Source organism: Mytilus galloprovincialis, chromosome 8, assembly GCF_965363235.1.
Source record: "Mytilus galloprovincialis chromosome 8, xbMytGall1.hap1.1, whole genome shotgun sequence".
Taxonomy (NCBI): Eukaryota; Metazoa; Mollusca; class Bivalvia; order Mytilida; family Mytilidae; genus Mytilus; species Mytilus galloprovincialis.
In genome coordinates this window covers 91881627-91900309 of record NC_134845.1, presented here as the reverse complement: position 1 = coordinate 91900309, position 18683 = coordinate 91881627, and the positions used below count along the sequence as shown (strand labels likewise).

At 31.6% G+C, this 18683-nt stretch overlaps 1 long non-coding RNA gene across 1 annotated transcript; it reads right to left on the bottom strand.

The window, feature by feature from the left end:
* Positions 1-12689: 12689 nt before the first annotated feature.
* Positions 12690-18681, bottom strand: LOC143043676 (uncharacterized). Its single transcript, XR_012968542.1, has 3 exons — positions 18597-18681; positions 17295-17340; positions 12690-13490 (listed from the first exon to the last, which is right to left on the bottom strand). It is a non-coding gene; the product is annotated as an uncharacterized LOC143043676 (long non-coding RNA).
* Between the last annotated feature and the right edge of the window lie 2 nt (positions 18682-18683).

The following is an 18683-nucleotide window of genomic DNA, read 5'->3' as shown; positions in this document are numbered from 1 at the left end:
TATGGTTGAACTGCTTTGTCAATTAACTATATTTACCAAGGTTATGGCTTTACATTATTTGTTAGCGAAATCACAAAATTCAATCTTTCTGGTCAACAACGTTAATGTAATTGAGTTGTAATTGAACATGTATCATCAATTATAGAAAATCTCGGCTATGTTCTTCATTACTTTCAATTACTTTCAATTACTTCCAACGAACAAAATGCTCAATTACATATACCATTCAACAGCCTGATCCAATTAAGTTGTAATGATAACAGGTGTAGTTATTCTGACTAAATGATTATAAGACCAGAAAACCAAATCAAACATTTAAGCAATAGAAAAATAAAACAATACAATTATATTAAGTCTATTTTACTGAGAAATAGAAGATCCTTATTATTTGTGGTCCTGTATGCAACTAGCAGCGCTTCAATAAATCATTAAGTGTAACTTTAATAATTAATTAATCCCTTTACCATTTCAGTGCAAAACGTTGCTTTGTTCTGTTAAATTACAATATATAAATATCTGACGCTTACATATACATGTACACAAATGCAGTCTTTTTGAGCGTTTACATTTCAAATTGCATTTACATTGTCAAAATTTGGTATATTTTGTTGTGTAATTCATAATTGAATATAATATTTGGTTAAAATATATTTTTCAATCTTAGTAATTCTTTTTTAATTTTAACTTTTTAAGGAAGTCCCCTATGCACTGTGACCACATACGTCAGTTTAAACTCATGAATATTTAAATGTGTCACTTTAAAACATGAATGTTATTGAAATTGTTGCCAGTTTTTTTGCAACGCTATATGGTAGCTGTATAAACGTTTCTTCTTATATGGTGTAAAATCTAAAAAAAAAACATCTAGTCTAACTTACAATAAGTAAAATCGTTTCCTTAAAATGATACCTTCACACAAAAGATTAAAACGTAAATAAAATATAAACAAATAAAGGCAACAGTAGTATACCGCTGTTCATAAAATCGTAAATCCATGGACAAAAAACTAAATCGGGGAAAACTAACCAAAACCGAGGAAAACGCATTAAATACAAGAGGAGAACAACGACACAACATTCAAATGCAACACACAACAAGTTCGTTATTTTTCAATTTCTTTTTATTTACTGTTTTCTCAAATGATAATTTATCTTCAAGTTAGAGTTTTTTTTTCATTATTGTGCATGCCTTTTACATTTTTATTGCTGTTCAAAGCACTTGTAAAATAATCAGTTGATTTGACTGCAGCATACAAAAAAATCAAAGGTAGCAGGCTTATAGTTTGATAAGTCAGACGCGCGTTTCGTCTGCATAAGACTCATCAGTGACGCTGAGATCAAAATAGTAACAAAGCCAAAACAAATGCAAATTTGAAGAGCATTGAGGAAACAAATTCCAGAAATTGTTGTGCCAAATACAGCTTATATTATATAAGGGAGTCAACAGTTGAATATTGTTATCCTACACTGTAATAATCCGCAAGTTTAATCATTTATATAATCATGACTTTGTTTGAAAAAAAGGAAACAGCGAATTTGATAATTTGTGACACAGACTTAACAATAATTCATTTAAATTTAGAATTTCTTAATAAGCAGGCTTTTGAAACTTTATACAATTGCTATGTAGTATAACTAGTTTGCACACATTTGCTTTTAGATTCAGAAACGTGATCATTGCAATTTGGTTAGTTATGTTGCACCCTTTCATGAATAATATATGTTATATATGTTTCTATACTGTATCTGAAAGTTCCGGAAACTCTGGTGGAGAGCAAACTATACCAAATTGTTACGAACAATTGGTTTTAAATGGAATGAGGATTACTAGTCCAAACAAAACTATCCGCGTTTTTATTCAATCCCAAAATTTCAGTATAAGTAAAAAAATGTCGACTCCATTCATCCGTAGAAGAAGCATACGAAGATGTATGTTGCATAAAATATTACATATACATAGGGAGATGACAAAACATTTTGTGTGAATATACCATGAGATCTTTGAAGCAAGAAAAGGGAGATTTAAAGGCTTGGAGATGGAGTTGTCCAGAACCATCCTCGACATCATGCAAAGCAACAACTAATGGTAAATGGCTTGCCGAGGACTTCAACCTTCAGGGAAGGAGGAAACAGACTGGAATGACGTGGAAGTCATTTTCCTACAGCGGGGAGAATGTAGCAGAGTGATTTTTATGATTATTTTCTATATTGTAAAAATCATCTATTTAATTACTATATTTATTATAAAAGCTTAATTCCATATTTTATATATTGTATATTTAGTTTAAATTATTACTTACAAACCTTACTTTTATGTATAGTAATATTCACGTGATTTTCTATGAATATTCTTTAGGGATTTATTTGAATTGTTGTATTTGATTGGCTGTTAATATTTCGCGGTCAAGTTTAATTTCCTTTGTTTTATACCTGTACATTTCCACGGGACGATAGCCATGACAGTCCATTGAATTTATATCTGTTTATATTGACCACATAGTTTATCTGTAAACCTTATTAATTTTGGACAACATATTTATAGAATACTGACTCCATGTTATGTAATTATATAGAACACATGATTGTGTGATGTGTATATGATGTGCCGTTAACCTTATCAGTAAAACTCACTCCACAAGTGACTTGTTTTATCTACTGGTACAATAAAGCATCAGAACCTTAAGCTCTCATTGGTATTATTCCTTAGTATTGTAAACCACCTACTACAGTAATTGCTTGCTGTGTGTACATGGGAGAAAACTACCCTTACATAAATGTTAGTACAGACCTAGTTTTATTTGGTAGGAAACATTCAGAGGAAAGGGGACGGGATTCACGTTACGAAAATTGGAATATCTCCTTTGTCATCTGTGAAACAGATACTTTACAACGATTAGCCAACTTATGATGCCTTCCGTAAAATGTACGAAGGCATGATTTCAACTTCACCACTAACAACACTTGACCTGTGAGCAGCAACCCTGTTTCAAGCAACTTATGATAGGAAATACACACAATGGAATATCGTAACAACTTGATATGTATTACGTATGCAGGCGCTGCTGGAATGTTACTACAAAGAAATAAAAAGATTTCAATTGGGAAGCTGAAATCATCTCTTTTGTCGTAAAATTTTGCTTTCAGTCGACCCTCTGTGTCAATTTGTAGCTGTAAGCCGAGATTTAAGGTAGACTTAACTGTATCTGTTGTATCCTTTATCTCAAGTTCGATGGGATAACTAACAAATAAACAACTATATTTCATTAGCGCACTTTAAAATAAACAAGAGTACAGGTTTACTGACTTTCAAGTTGAATTGACATCGAAAATTGTTGATGTGTTTGACAGAATTAAGATTTATAATCTGAATAGAAGATACAAACCATTTGGGGAATCCTAGACTATTGATTCTAATACATCTTAAAAAGAACAAATTATCTTAATCAACCTTGAAAATGAAATCAATATTACTGTCATTTATATGATACAATCAACCCCTTAGTTTTCACATTTATTGATCTACAATACCGCTATTAAATTTTCAATATCAAGTACAAATATGACTACTGTTAGTTAATGCAGGATATACAAGGGTACTGAATTATATATTCAGTATTTTGAATAAAAATAAGAAATATTGACAGTCTTGATTAAAGACAAACTAGTTAACTTCTAGTTCATTTTGTCAATAAAATGAAAATTTAGGCCACGGTCATACAAGTGAGAGGTGTTGCTTAATTTACCTTTTTTTCTTATTCAAGAAATGCGTGTATTATATCAGGATTATGACAGTTGTTACATATTCATTTGTTTTTGCGTTTAGAGTTATACTTTGAGTTTGGTATTTTTGTTATTTGTTTTTAAATAATAATCCTCATATTTTACTTTTACTTTTGGGTTACACAGGCAAATAACCTCAAATTATATTCAATAAAAGCAGGAAACTAATTCGCTAGAGTGTTTGAAAATGTAAAACAGACTTATATAATACTAGAACACACCCGCGAAATCGCGGGCATTTCAGCTTGTGAACTGTTGTAGGATGAATTTTTGTAAAAGATATATTATGTATGGAGAGTTTCATAAAAAAGTATCAAAAGCCTTCTCCCTTTTTCCAAAGTCCGATATTTGATTCTTTTCTGTTAAATTCAATAATTTTCGTGTTTCTGGCCGCAGAACACAATTATTCCTCTCCTTTGCATATTTAGGTAAAAGTCAAATTAAATTAAAAATTTGCACCGCTTCAAATATGAAATAAATGTAACTGCTTATAGATAGACCATTATTAGTCTAATAAAATATGCTTCTAGGACAATCTATCAGTGCTTTTTCTTTTGAGAGCCTTATTAACATGCCAATGGTAGGATATGAATCTAGTATAAATGACTTAAACCGACTACTGCTAATTTGAGGGGTAGTCGGAGGGGTTGTGATCCCGAAATCCCGGGTTTCAAAACATGAAATCACGAGATGCAGTATTTAAAGAATTTCTTATCCCGAAATCGAAAAAGATATTCCCGGATCCCGTAATTCCAAGCTTAAAAACAACCGATCCAGACGTCCCGAAAAAGGTCCTGCCTCCCTCTAATCTCCACCCTACTTTCATTTTTGCAAAATCACTACTTTCACTTTCGACGATAAATTGTTATGCCCCATTTATGGGCGTTATGTTTTCTAGTCTACAGGTACATCCGTGTTTTCGTTCGTTCATTCGTCCATCTGTTCCGACAATAATAAGTTTATGTTTACTCCAGTTTTTACAACTGTTGCAGTTCATATTGATACTTGACTTTTATGCCCCACCCACCTACGATAGTAGAGGGGCATTATGTTTTCTGGTATGTGCGTCCGTTCGTTCGTTCGTCCGTTTTCAAACAAGTCCGTCCGCCATTCATTCGTCCGTCCGTTCGTTCGTCCGTCTGTACCGCTTCAGGTAAAAGGTTTTGATCGAGTAGTTTTTGATGAAGTTGAAGTCCAATCAACTCGAAACTTAGTAAATATATTGTCGATGTGACATCCGTGTACTATGGACACATTCTTTTTTCCACATGTTTTACTTATTTTAATAAATATGCAACGGGTATGACTCCTTAAATAGTAAACATTTCAAAGTAAACAGTAGACAGAATACAGAGAGTCTCTATATATTAAAGTAGTATAACCGTAGTTTACATGTAGATAAACGCGAAAAATAATTGTCCACTCTAAGGAGGTATAATAGTTGTGGTTCTTGCGATCTAAACACCATGATATGGAGAATGCTCTGATTGGCTTATTTATTTTTCATTTTTGTTATCTATCATACGATTGGTTGTACTTTGCATGTTTCAAACCGGAAATATAATGTATGACTAAAAGTCAGTCTGATGACGGAATCAATTTCCGGACTCCTTTTTTGTCGTTTTTCTCCAAAAATAACCCAATCTGAATAATCATAAAAATGGATGACAAATGTGACTTTGCATGTTACCTTTAGAACACAGAAGCATGATGATTAATTTATCCTGGAAGGAAGAGAAGCGACACACAAAATGAGGTCTTCTTGTTTAATAGTAATGGATAAGAACATGTTGTTTTACCAAAAATATATGATGTTCTTAACGCTAGATTTACTGTTTAATGACAATGACATATTTATAAACAGACAATAAACCCTATTCTAACAAACAATTTTGTAATTGCTTAATTGATTTTCTTATCAATGCCCAATCTAATCTATGACTAAAAGTCAGTCTGATGACGGAATCAATTTCCGCACTCCATTTTTGTCGTTTTTCTCCAAAAAAACCCAATCTGAATAATCATAAAAATGGATGACAAATGCGACTTTGCATGTTACCTTTAGAACACAGAAGCATGATGATTAATTTATCCTGGAAGGAAGAGAAGCGACACACAAAATGAGGTCTTCTTGTTTAATAGTAATGGATAAGAACATGTTGTTATACCAAAAATATATGATGTTCTTAACGCTAGATTTACTCTTCAATGACAATGACATATTTATAAACAGACAATTAGCTTTATTCTAACAAACAATTTTGTAATTGCTTAATTGTAATACTCATATGTAATTTTTAACATTGTCATCATTAGATTTGATAATACTAGACATAAAACGAGTAGAAAGTGTCTACGTCTCTACGGCGTGCAACGTTATAAATGATCATAACGTAACCATTTATATAAGCGAATGAATGACTGCCTAAACAAATATAAGCTTTATTTTAAATTTTACATTATGATTTATACGTGAGCATGTTTTTTTAGCAGTATGATAATATCGATAAACAAGTACATTCGGCAATAATTCATTATTGGTGCTGGTAAAATATTAAAAAGCTTGGAGAGGACTGGCTAACATTTAATTTTCCAAATGGTCTAGTATGAGTCAACATTAGTTTGATAATAATATCTGTTCCAGACTGGTTTCAAACTATACTTTACCCTGAATTATGTATGCAAGGGACCTGAAAATATTTTTTTTAAGGCATGCAAACAATAAAAAAAAAAGAAAAAACAATTTAAGAAAACAAAGTGAACCAACTACAACCACTAAAATGATGGCGTCTGAATAGAGACAGACATATAAATATGTGGCGGTGATTACACGTTTGAACGCTACAAAGCTTCCCGAATGCGAGAAGGTGTGTAATAGTACAACATATGAACACACTAAATAATCAGTTGAAATTACCTTTTGTCATAACGGTCAATAAGGTCATGATGGCGACCGTAAAATTTCTTAAGTGATGACCTTAATTTAGTACAAAAAATGAACGAAAATCAAATATGTAACACAACTACAAACGACAACCACTGATTTACAGGCTCTTGACTTGGGACAGACACATCTACACGGAATGCATTGATTGTTGAGATTCTTGTGTCTAGAAATATATTGAACATGATAGTGAGAGATTAAGTGATGTTTTGCACCGACGTGTCCTTTTTGTTTTGTTACCAATACAATATGTTATATAACTTGTTTTATATCGTTTACTATTTAGAATACATAATTTATCAAGATTGATATTCCCTATATATACATAACCTAACAAAAAAAAATAATTATACAGACTGTTGTATGACACAAATACTAATTGCATAATAACTGCAATTTCATGTCGAAGGTCATTCTACAAATAATACATCAATATTTCAGGTTTAATTGAATGGGCCACTTAATCGAAGGAAAAAAACAATTAAGAAACAATAAATAAATATGACATAATTGCATTGTTAGAGTATAAAACACCTTACATATTTAAGATAAAAATAAAAATATTATGAAACCAAATATTGTACCAATACGAAAAATATCAAATTAGTTATGTCTAGATTTCAAGTGATTTTTAAAATGGATTTCAAATGATCGGAAAAAACACGTAGACTACAATAGTTTGTTTATGTCAAGGATATACTTATACATGTATTAACACAATGACATTATGTCTTTGAAATAATTTTGTTAATTTATATTTCATTTTCTAGGAAAGGCAACGTTTTACATGAAAATAAATAAAAAGTATTTTAGTGACTAAAAATATAAAAATTATGCTTTAGAAAATTTCCTTACATTAATTTATCATGAAGGAATACATTACTTTCAATTTTGATGTCGCCTTACGCTTGTTTGATAGCACAGATAATAATAAAACGAATGTTTATATCATGTATATTATATTAATGCGTACGGGTATAAAATTGGTGATAATGTATCTAACCACTAATTCATAGCCCCTTTGCTTTTTATGTTAAATTCTTCAATTTCGAGAATTTATGCCTACTTCGTCTTAAGTTCAAATAAAGTGGCAGTTATTTCATGTCAAAACTATACCTAAACCTGATTTGTGCTATAAAAATCAACATACCTTTACATGTAATTGTATATTATAGCGTACCGGTTCCCGGAAGTGTGATAGTACAAACACAGGAACTTTGATCTGAATGTGCCTGCTATCAAAATTCCATATACTTCTTTATTATTAAAATAAATCTTTCAACAAGGGATCTACCCGCTTTTGACAATGATACAGCTATGCGTAGGAACTATTTTGTTTAAAGCATGTATTTTTTTCATGTGTGTTCTTTCTGACTGGGCATTCATAAGTGGTTCTATACTATAAATGAAGTTGCATTGCATTGAAAAAGGTACCTGACAAATTATAACACGATTTAAGGTGATATCAAATGGTTTTAGTAATCTAATGATATACCTAGATAACCATATAAAATTCTGTAAAAATGGATTAATTTTACAGATTTAAACTCATCGATTAGTCTCATCATAATGAAAAATTTGACAATGACAATAGTTGAGCGGCGAAAGTTAAAAAATCAAAACGGTTAGTTATAATTTAATAAATTAATACCGCATAATACATTCAAATGTCAATTATTCAACTTCCAAAAAAGTGCAATAAATATTAAAGTAAAATCTCAAAAATACTGAACTCCCAGGAAAATTCAAAACGAAAAGTTCCCAATCAAAAGCAAATTCAAATTATAAAACACATCAAACGAATACATATTTGTAAATTGTGTGGTACTGAGCTTGATTTTCTTCTTCAATGCCAAAAATTTTCATCTTAACTTTTTAAATAAAATAAAACAACGGTTTACACATTTAAGTGGTTAAGATTTTAAATCACATAGTGAAAGATATTAGCAAGCAAAATCGAAGTAATTGTGTAAATGATGATACATGCAAGCATGAAAGGTCGTTTTCTAAAATGGCTGGTTTGAAATTACTGATTTTTCTGTAAAACTTTTTTTTTACTTATTTTAAGTTAAAAACAGTTATCAGGTTTGGTGACTACATTCCCTACATGTAAGGTATTTAATAGAAATGAATATTTGACATATCCAGGGTTTGCGCATGCGCAAAAATGTAACAAATTCATTGAAAAACATTTGAACTGATTAGCTATATATTTAGTGTTTTTGGATTTTTTATGATATCATAAATTGGATTGATACCATTTTTCAAGGTTATGATACACATTCGTTTAACGTTTATGCGCATATGCAAACTAACTATAGACATTGAGAGCGATTTCTATGCACTACCAGGGTGCACTGGTATAAATCGTAGTTTATCTCTTTACTCTAAAAATCGAGGCTATTTTAAAGCTGTGCAAGTAAGTGTTACTTCTATGATGCCACTGTTTGAATAAGAGCCCATATTAAAATGAGTTATAAAATTGTGGGTCATATAATGCGTGATAGTGAATGTGCCTTCACTGAAGCCGATATTACAACTCATATAATAGAATATTCTTTTTATGTATGTTCAAATGTACCAAGGACTAGACGCGTGCATCAGATGTGTTTTGCTTGCATTTTTCTTGTCAGCATAGGAAAGCTAAACGTAGAAAATATAATAGTATCATGACTATATGTGACGTTCAATAATTTGATAGACTAGTGTAAGGAAATAGAGTCATCTCGACCACAGTTTAATTCCTGGCGTTCAATTATAAAATAAGAATTTTTTGGGCTATTGGTAAGATGATCATTTCATGAGTCACATTTATTTGTATTCAAACAGTCCATGTAAAGCATGATACCGTTGAATAAAATGATAAACGTGTAAACTATGCTAAAAAAGCTTCAAAGGCTTTGTAACGTGATGAACGAGTTTGGAAATCCATTTCTAGAAGATGTCGTCAGATTTGAAAAAAAAAATATTCTATTAAAGAAATTGTTGATTTGCAAGCAGGTAAGATATGAATCTAAACTCCAAGATATTGGTCAAAACAATACGAAGATCTTTTGAAGCAACTGCAAATCGAAGGAGAACCTGCTTTTTATAACAAGATAAAAAAAAAAAACTTCCTAGTCTGGCCGAAAATTGAAACTGGAAACGTCATTGTTAAAAACAACGCAAGATAACCTTAAAAGTGATTGCAATTTCTTTTGTAGACTTTATATTTCTGGTCACAGTAGACAGTTTGACTAGAAATCCATTAAAAACCGAACTGCTCCTCCGTCTTTTTCTCAGAATGTCACGTTAAACAGTGGTATTAAATCACTGCATATAGGTATATTTGAAACATTCTACAATTTGCTGATCCAAATTCTGACGCATTTATCGTTTGTTTGGCAGCAATGGTTAATTCCAAGCCACCAAATTGGGCATTATTATTTGATGATCATGAAATGATATCATACTGCCTTAAATAAAATCTTGCATCGATAAGTATTCAAGAGTAGACTTTGTATTTGATATTTAATAAATGAATAATGTAAAGGCAAGGTTCTTGTGCTAAACGGATAGGTGTTGGTTATGGTAGAACATTAAGGATTCTGAGTAGTTTTCTTTGTGAAGTGACAACGAAACGAAATTTTTCAAGTTTCTTGTCGACAGAATAAGAGACTAATTCAAATGTGTAAGTTACTCATGGTGAAAATATTCTTTGCATTTTCAATAAGGATACTTCCAAGCTATACCCTTGTAAGCATGAAGAAGCAGATACATGAATGTTTGTCCATGGTCGGTATGATTATCAAAAATGTTGCTAAAATTAATGTTAGGTAGTACTGACACAGATGAAGTAATATTATGAATTGCAGCACTCGCACACTTATATGTAACAAATTGTTGATAGGTTTTGAAAGGAATAAAGACTTTTGATGGCTTCCTGTACGTCACAAATCAAATGCGTTTGGTCCTCGTGTAGCTGATTTTCCTTTCTTCCATGCATTCAGCTGATTTTGGTGGGAAAGAGAAGAGGTCAGCTAGGATGATCTGGACAGTAATTCCAGATAGAACGGACGATTTGTTTTCGCTGATGTATGAAGACAGAGACATGGACATCATAGAAGCATTTGTTTGCATCATGTATATCACATAACAACATCAACAGTTGCTGTTAACGAGGCACGATGTGAATTGTTTTCCAGGAAACAGCGGCACTGTGATGTAATTCTGCCTACAAGAGGTTCTTTTCCGGAGCACATCAAAAGGGAAGCGTATCACAGAGGACATGTTTGGGCTCAGTCTGATTCATGTATTCGACAGCTACATGTACCAAGTCATGAACATTGAGGTTGAACGAATGAAAAAATCAATAAAAGTTGGAAACCAAAATGGACTTCTTTGGCTGCCACTGCAACCTCGTGTCAGGAACTTTGGAAATACGGAGGCAAAACTTCCAGCTGTGTTGGTAACTGTAAATGCTACCGTTGTTGCCTTCCTTGTACGGATTTGTGTATTGGCAACTGTCTGATAATTATAAACAACCTGTCTTTCTAACTAAACTAGGCATTTAAACTTAACAAAGAAAGTGATATCATTCGTTAGGTTGATGGAAATTATAACAAAATACATTGTCTACATTTTTGCCGCCATTTTGGAACCGGATGTCACACTTTTTCTTCATTTATGTGTTGTTTTGTGGTACTTTAGGAATTGTAATTTACTTTGTATCAAAACTTACATTGGATTAAACCAATAAAACAGCTTTCCAGGATTTACGAAATCTAGCCAATTGAATATTACGCCATTTGCAAAATAAGCGGTGGCCATCTTAAAAATGGATTTTTTTATGGCCAGCAGCTGATTATTTTTAATTAATATGAGTCAGGCATTACCTGTGAATGGGGATGAAGTCTGTATTTTTTTTTAATTCGAACATGTTGATAAAAGAAACGGAAATACCGTAACGTTTCCGATATTGGTTTTGTTGTTAGGTATTTAGTTGTGACGTCATATCTAATGTTAATAAGGGGTCATCCATAATTGTCAACCATTTTCCAAAGTGTACCAAACATACACTTTTTCAGATCCCCCACCCTCCCTCAAAAAGTGTACATCAACTATTTTCAGATTTCAAGAGAGGAATCAATCATTCTTAATAAAAAGAAGATCCTGTTTATTATATTTTAGTTTAATATAGAAATTAAACTAAAACATATCTGACTGTTTTATTTGATGACATCTATCTGTGATGCTTGTGTTTTGTCAGAATAAAGAGTACAAAAATTAGTGTTTTCCCTATCACACAGTGGGAATGGTAACTCCAATGGAAAAGGGCACCTGGAACATGCAAAAGATTAACAAAAGGACACATACATTATGCTAAGAATCAAAGAAAGGAAATGCATGGTTATATTGCATTGGCAAAGTATGGACTAACAGTTGTTGATGGAATCAGAGCTCAAGACAGCAATCAATAAAAGTGTACTGTTTCAAAACATTTTAAGTTTTTAAATTTCCCGCCTCTATTTTTATTTAAGGTCCCTGTAAATTTGCCATTCATGGCACTATTATCTTTGATGCATATATACTGTAACGTGTACATATATTGGATATTTTTTTTTAAGTTCAGGTTTAACTTCATAAGGAGGTGCTCCTAATTAAAGGATGCTTATACTAAGAAAAATAAGTTTACTTCCAGTTTACTGGTTTACTATTTTGGAATGCATTACAAGGAAATTAATCGAAGGACCAGTTTAAAATCTTTTCACAAAATAGCGTCTTGTCAAAATCAAAACATTCAAAGAATTTAGTGTTTCCATCGATTTTGTTTATGAAAAAAAATGAAAGACTTTTAATCAGTTATGTATAAAGTCCCATAGAAAATCATTATTAAATGCGTTAAAGTACTGAAACACCCATAAACTTTCCAAATGTAACAACATATGCACACATCTCTATGTATAACCAACATTATCACTAAAACATGCCTGTAAAAAAAAGAAACATCTTTTAATTTCTTTGAAAGGCCATATGAATGTTGCACATTAACATGATTAAGTTTTCTTTTCAAAATGACTTTCGATCCGCCTATTTGGCATCAAATTAAAGTAAATCTTGTTCAAGCACTATATATTCGAAAAGGTTGAATACATCGATGTACTGTATTTTGGTGTTTGTTGACAGAAAGCTGTACATGTATATGTTTGATAGTTGAAGCAGCAGACAAATGATTTAATGAAGATAGTAGTAACATTTAAAAGAATTAAATTCAATGCTTTACAGATATTTCCTCGGTTTAGTTCCACAACACTTACGAATTGCTTGTATGTATAAAAGTTTCTATTTGATGGGACTGATAATTTTACAAAACAATCTTTTAAGTGAAAATAGTTTATCAAACTATATGCAATCAGTAACATTTTATGTCACAAAAAATATTTCAATTTCAGTTATAGAAGAACACAACTGTATGGTCTTTCTATATTGATAATTTCAACATTTTCTGTCTGCCCTTTGAATTGTACAATATATTTGTTGTCTCCATTTCCACTGATGATTGTAAATGAGTTGTACTCGTTATCGTATACATTAATTTCAGCATTTTTCCATCTCCAATTGTTTTCAGTATCTAAGAAACGTATAATTTCTTGAAGAAGTTTCCTAAGTGACGTGTTTCGTTCTTCAGTCATGTTTCCTTCATTTCCACAATATTTGATGATAAGTTTGGCCAATGACCTCTTGTTTATCTCTTCTACTTTGTCTACTCTAGTGGTTTTGCTCACGTCCTTTAAAAGATTTAAGTTATATTATAATTCTGTTGTTACACATCGAACCATTAAAAATCTAAAGCTTAATGTATTTAGCTACATATAAATAAAATCATCATAGATAACAGGACTAAATTGTATATATACGCGTTTCGTCTACAAAAGACTCATCAGTAACGCTCGAATCCAAAAAAGTTAAAAAGGCCAAATAAAGTACGAAGTTGAAGACTATTGAGGACCAAAATTCCTAAAAGTTTTGCCAAATACAGAGAAGGTAATCTATGCCTGAGGTAGAAAAGCCTTAGTATTTCAAAAAATTCAAAATTGTGTAAACAGTTAATTGATAAATATAACAATATCAATGATAATTCATGTCAGCACAAACAGTGCTGACAACTGGGCTTGTGATGCCCTCGGGGAAATAAATCTCCATCAGCAGTGGCATCGACCCAGTGGTTGTAAATAAACTCATTATAGATACCAGGACTAAGTTTTATATATACGTCAGATAAACTACAGAGAAACTCATTTATGGACACGTTTTATTGCGTAAACCCCTGAGGGTTTACGCAGTATATATTGGACGAGTGATGTAGTCTTTCGGAACACCGGATGTTAGTCGGAACACTTCTGGTCTTTCTATGACCACCTTTCAAATACATGCGCAATAGCTATGACCACCTTTCAAATGCATGCGCAATAGCTTACAAATCTGTTGAATATGCATTAGCATCTTAAGTTGCTATAGAGATATTTTACGTATGATCTGAAATTTATTATGATATAATATTTTCTTGCACACGATTACAAGCTGCTAATATTAACCTACATGCGTAGTATTTTAATTAGTCAAACGATGTAACCAGCTGTGTTTAGATATGAGATAAGATTTCATGTAAACAATGCGCTTTATATTCTGAACGAGAATAATTAAAAATAAAATCTTTAGAAAGAGTTTTAGTAGCATTTTATTTTAGATTTTACGTTTAGTCACTAGTGAAGATGTACATGTTGTAAAAAGCAAGCTATTTATTTTTTTATACTGAAATTAAAGGGAAGTCTTTCTTGCATATGATTAAATTACAGTTATTTTTTTTTGTTAAATATTGCAACTTTAATAAAAAAAAAAAAATGGTTATTAAAAATAAAATTAAATAGATATTGAATATGAAAAAATAAAATATTTTGAACGAGAACAATTAAAAATAATATCTTTAAAAAAAGTATTAGCACTTTTTGAAATTTTACGTCTAGGATAGACCAAGGACATGGAAATATGGAAATATAGTCATAAATACGTGCCTCAAATAGGTGTAAAAACGAGGATTTAAAAAAAAATCGTTTATTGAAAATAACGTTAAAATTATTATGAAAGTTATGTCCGTATTTATTTTCATTAATATTGCAAATTTAAAGTTATTTTCTTTGTTTAAATATTGCAACATTATTTACTTTTTTTAATAACCTCTGAATCCTTTTCGTCATTAAAATGCGACTGATAAGTATAGATATTCAATATGAAGGGAGAAAAAATAACCGTGACTGAAATCTAAATTTATTTTAAAAAAATACACATTTGACCATGCAGATGTAAGAAATGATACTTCAAGCAATGAAACAACGAATTAAATGTGCCACTTTAATTACGACTGATAACCTAAAAATGAATCATGCATGCATTTTTAGCAGACTTAACCAGGTCGGCGATAAGATATCGAATATAAAAAAAGAAGATATCGGGTTTGGTGTCAATGAGACAACTATCTGCAAGAAACCAAAATAACACAGAAATACAAACTATGGGTCACCGTACGGCCTTCAACAACAGGCAAAGCACGTACCGCATAGTCGGCTATAAAAGGCCCCGAAATGACAATGTAAAACAATCAGTCAAAAAAGAAAATTAACAAAGTCCGTATCATCGATCGTATGCGTAACTTAGTTGCTCACCAGAGGAACTTTACGCAAGCGTTTCAACACGCGTTCCATAAGTTTGAAGTACGTCGAAATGCAAAGATATACGCTTGGTGAACGCTTTTACTTCAGGAAAATTTTAATGGAACATAAAAAAAATCATTCAGCTCTAGCGTTTGTCAAACGTATATACATGTACCTGTAATCTGCACGCACATAATATACACGCTACACGAGCGTTGAAAACGCTACAGATAAGTTTTAGACACGTTAAGGGCACATTGCATACAAAAATACTCGTCGCCTTAAAGCTTTCATTTAGGAAAAGAAGTCCGATACGGGTGAAACTTCATCAAACCTACAGAAGATATTACACCCTCTCTAACCATGCAACATGGAACTAGACATAGAAGTACAGGAACTACTCACATTAGTTTGAGCTGTACAAGATCTACAAAAATATCCCGCCTGCCTCAAAGGTGCATATAGGATCGACCATGGTCCAGCACTAATGATACAAATACCAACCAGAGTTACAATGACGTGGTAGTAAGTCTTTAAAGGCCACCGAGCGGCCTCCAAAAATGAAAAAAAAACTACTATTTAGTCGGCTATTAAATGCCCCGACCATTAAGATTTAAAAACAAAAATCAAACAAAACTAAACAGCCTTATTGATAACAAAATAATTTACGAAAACAACTTGACCGACATGAATTATGAACAACAACCACTGTACTACATGTTCCTGGCTTTAGAATGGACATTGGCACATAAACAATGTGGTGGTCATAAACCCAACCCTCCCAAAAGAACCGAACCTTAAGGACAACACATCGCAAGAAAAACTGTAAAATATCAGTTGCAATTCGCGTCCCTAAAATTATGGGTACGGTGCACAATAATCACTTACATAAAAACAATAGACACAAATCACTGAAATAATCGCACTTACCGAAAGCTATTTCAAAGCTAGTGAACATGTAGACGAACCAGTGGACATAGACGGACTGGTAAACATGTAAACAGACGGGCGAATGTGACAGACTTATTGACAAACATTCACATATAGACAGACCTGCAGTTGGGAATGTAGGAAGACCAGGAGAAACGCTAAGGTACGCTTTACGCACACCCAATACACGCTTTAAGCTCGTTGTGCACACGATACAGATATGATTGACAGGTTGAATGCATCAAAATTACTAGCGTTTTGGTAGCGTGCATGATTTTTTTTACCTCGGCCGACGTACGTCGGATCTATACGTTGATGTGTGAAGCCGGTATTACATTATTTAAACCACTAAACAGGCAATGTCAGTTTCTAATTCTTATGCACAACAAAAGTAAGATAAGACAATACATCTTTATTAAACAATTATCTAATATATATATAATGCCAAACAAGCATTTGGGTTTACGATTGCATTTCTTTTTTTAAAGAAAGCAACTTGTTTCAATATTGTTATTGTCTGGTTGTAACATGAATTTATTGCTCGACAAATGTTGATGGTCTCTGGTTTTTCAAATTAAAAAAAAAATGTGAAATAATAACTTGAGAATGAATTCAAACTATAAGAAAAACTGATAATATTTGAAATAGCAAATAAATAAATAAAAAAAATGTTGTTATATAAAACCTTTTTAAAAGTTCGTGATTTGTGACGGTAATTGATTTTGTTTTCTTTCATTGTTTGCTGGTGCATTTTCTTTTCTTTTGCAATATCATCTACACACATACATTGTATATATATATATATATCTTTTGATATTGTTCAAGGAGTCTATTTATATATAAATAAATACATTAATATTAAAACGGACATATATATACACGTTTATTATCATTTAACATGAATCAACGTCACGTTGTGTGTGTTTAAACTTTCCTGTATCTGGTTACACATACCCCGGTATTCATTTTCTTTTCAATAGCCTTCAATTCTTTTGGGTCCCTAAAATAAAAGCTAATTAGTTTATTACATATATATATAAAAACAGATGTTAATATATATTCTTTTGCAAATTAATGATAGTGCTCAAGTATTTTATACACGAATATAAAAGAAAAAGAAAACGTTTAATCAGTATAATATGTATCAGAGTCAGTAAGGAGTATAGTAAATTGGTAACTGAAAAAAAAATGACAAAACGATTTTTTTTCTTACATGATTAAAGCTTAGGTATAATATTAACAGTATCAAGTACGGTAATCTGACAAACACAAACCTGTCCAAATTTTATGTCGGGAGTAGACTTGTGCAGACGTCTGGTATGGAACAGACCTTTCCTCCGAACTTTTAAAAATGTTTGTCTGCTTAAAGTTTATCAAAATCTCTGCTTGTAAAGGTAAGAAATGCACTTATCTGAACTTTGTGCACTCATGTTGTTTTCTCTCTCAATCATATCTGATCAATATATGAAAAGGTTGTGTTGAGACTTAAAGTTTTATTCCATTGTTGGATAGTTGTTATATTTTGTTTTTATTGTTATTATTTAAAATCTAAGAATTAAATGAATATATTATTATGTTTTCCAAATAAGTTGTTAATGCATATGCTTATACAATTTCAGAAAATTAAAATTAACGTGTCGTCATTTGCCTATTAATAAACAAGAGACCAAAATGACACAGACATTAACAAATATAGGTCTCCGTACGGCCCTCAACAATGAGCAAAGCCCATACCGAATAGTCAGCTATAAAAGGCCCGATAAGACAATGTAAAACAATTCAAACGAGAAAATTAACGGCCTTATTTGGCCTTTTTTACTCTTTTGGATTCGAGCGTCACTGATGAGTCTTTTGTAGACGAAACGCGCGTCTGGCGTATATACTAAATTTAGTCCTGGTATCTATGATGAGTTTATTTATAAAAAAAAATGAACGAAAAACAAATATGTAACACATAAACAAACAACAACGACTGAATTACAGGCTCTTGACTTGGGACAGGCACATACATAAATAATATGGCGGGGTTAAACTTGTAAGCGGAGATTATTTCGTCGTGTTAATGAAAATCAAGATTCTTTATTTCGTAAAAGTACTTTTGTTCATCAATATAAGTTGTTTTTATCCAACAAGATGCATATTTTGTTGGAATTTCTAAAATTACTTTTTTAGAATGCTTTATACATGTAATTTTTTAAATAAAAATTCACATTAGTTATCTGCATTCATCAAATAATGTCATATAGAAATGCATACCTGACTCGGTACGATCCGTTATATGTCCAATATAAACATGAATAAATTGGATGATATACACAAGCAGGAAACAATTATATTAGCTTA